The sequence below is a fragment of the Sinocyclocheilus grahami genome, unplaced genomic scaffold (assembly GCF_001515645.1).
Source record: "Sinocyclocheilus grahami isolate Dianchi unplaced genomic scaffold, SAMN03320097.WGS_v1.1 scaffold196.1, whole genome shotgun sequence".
NCBI lineage: Eukaryota > Metazoa > Chordata > Actinopteri > Cypriniformes > Cyprinidae > Sinocyclocheilus > Sinocyclocheilus grahami.
Genome location: NW_015505375.1, coordinates 428720 through 431077, shown reverse-complemented (window position 1 = coordinate 431077; position 2358 = coordinate 428720).

Sequence of the window (2358 nt, the reverse complement as noted above, 5' to 3'; positions counted from 1 at the left end):
GCCTTGCCAGACAGATTTTTTTTTTTTTCTGGGTAATTCTAATGTGAATGTACAGAGAGCAGTGTTGATTGGCCGTGTCAATACAGACAGGTGGCTGCCTTGTGGAGGTTCATAAAGAGTGAACGTTAGCCGAGAGAGGCAGCATTCTGCTTCAGTTATGTAAACTGGCCAGGCCTGAGAACCAGTCAACCGGCACTGGGACTTTGCATTGCCACTGACAAGGCTCAGGCTAAATGCAAACAGTATACATGTTCAGGTACACTCAAATAAACACACATACAACCATAACTAGACTAATGCATGACACAAAGAAAATAAGATAAGATATAAGAACACAATGGGTCAGATATTCCATTTCATAACATTCGATTGAGCATATAAAACATAATCTGTTCATGTTTGAGACATATTTCTATTTGGAGTTCACCTGAGCTGCTGCTCATAGAAAGAACTCTTTGGACAAAACTGACAAATCAGTAAAACTGTTTTTATTATACAGTCTACAGTATATATATATATATATATATATATATATATACACACACACCAATAATAACAGTAAATAAGTGCCAAATCAGTATAAAATGATTTGATGAAGGATAATGATGATTATGAAGACTGGAGTAACGGCTGCGGAAAATTCACCTTTACCATCACAGGAATACATTAGATTTTTAAGTATATTTAAATATAAAACAGTGATTTTAAATGTTAATAATATTTCATAATATTACTGTCATTACTGTATTTTTGATCTAATGCAAACTTGGTGAGACTTCTTTCATAAACTTCTTTCATAAATTTTAATGATTCCAACCATTTGTGTATAAAATGTTATTAAATAATTAATATAATACTAGAACATGTTTTATAATATGATTTTTTTTAAAGTATAAACATGAAAAAAAATGTTTAAAGGGTAACTGCATAAATAAATAACTAAACAAACAAACAAGAAAAAAAGCAAGATTGAGAAGCAGAAAGATCTAAATGAGAACATGCAGATTTGAGTGGATAAGCAGTGGCATTGGCAGGGCTAAAAAAAAATTTGTCAAATTCATTGAAGAAGATCTAAAAAGGAACATGAATTGCACAGACATCATTAAAGATATATTTAAAGATATAGATCATATCAGAAAGCTAACAAATGCAATTTATTCAAAGTGATTTAGAGCAGCCTAAATTACAATAATTACTTCTTTAAATCCTTAGATCCTATTGACCACTATTAATTCAAGATCAAGTAACACCAAAAGCATATACAGGTGCATCTCAATAAATTAGAATGTCGTGGAAAAGTTCATTTATTTCAGTAATTCAACTCAAATTGCGAAACTCGTGTATTAAATAAATTCAATGCACACAGACTGAAGTAGTTTAAGTCTTTGGTTCTTTTAATTGTGATGATTTTGGCTCACATTTAACAAAAACCCACCAATTCACTATCTCAACAAATTAAAATATGGTGACATGCCAATCAGCTAATCAACTCAAAACACCTGCAAAGGTTTCCTGAGCCTTCAAAATGGTCTCTCAGTTTGGTTCACTAGGCTACACAATCATGGGGAAGACTGCTGATCTGACAGTAGTCCAGAAGACAATCATTGACACCCTTCACAAGGAGGGTAAGCTACAAACATTCATTGCCAAAGAAGCTGGCTGTTCACAGAGTGCTGTATCCAAGCATGTTAACAGAAAGTTGAGTGGAAGGAAAAAGTGTGGAAGAAAAAGATGCACAACCAACCGAGAGAACCGCAGCCTTATGAGGACTGTCAAGCAAAATCGATTCAAGAATTTGAGTGAACTTCACAAGGAATGGACTGAGGCTGGGGTCAAGGCATCAAGAGCCACCACACACAGACATGTCAAGGAATTTGGCTACAGTTGTTGTATTCCTCTTAAGCCACTCCTGAACCACAGACAACGTCAGAGGCGTCTTACCTGGAGAAGAGAAGAACTGGACTGTTGCCCGGTGGGGTCCAAAGTCCTCTTTTCAGCAAGTTTTGAATTTAATTTGGAAACCAAGTTCCTAGAGTCTGGAGGAAGGGTGGAGAAGCTCATAGCCCAAGTTGCTTGAAGTCCAGTGTTAAATTTCCACAGTCTGTGATGATTTGGGGTGCAATGCCATCTGCTGGTGTTGGTCCATTGTGTTTTTTGAAAACCAACGTCACTGCACCCGTTTACCAAGAAATTTTGGAGCACTTCATGCTTCCTTCTACTGACCAGCTTTTTGAAGATGCTGATTTAATTTTCCAGCAGGATTTGGCACCTGCCCACACTGCCAAAAGCACCAAAAGTTGGTTAAATGACCATGGTGTTGGTGTACTTGACTGGCCAGCAAACTCACCAGAACTGAAC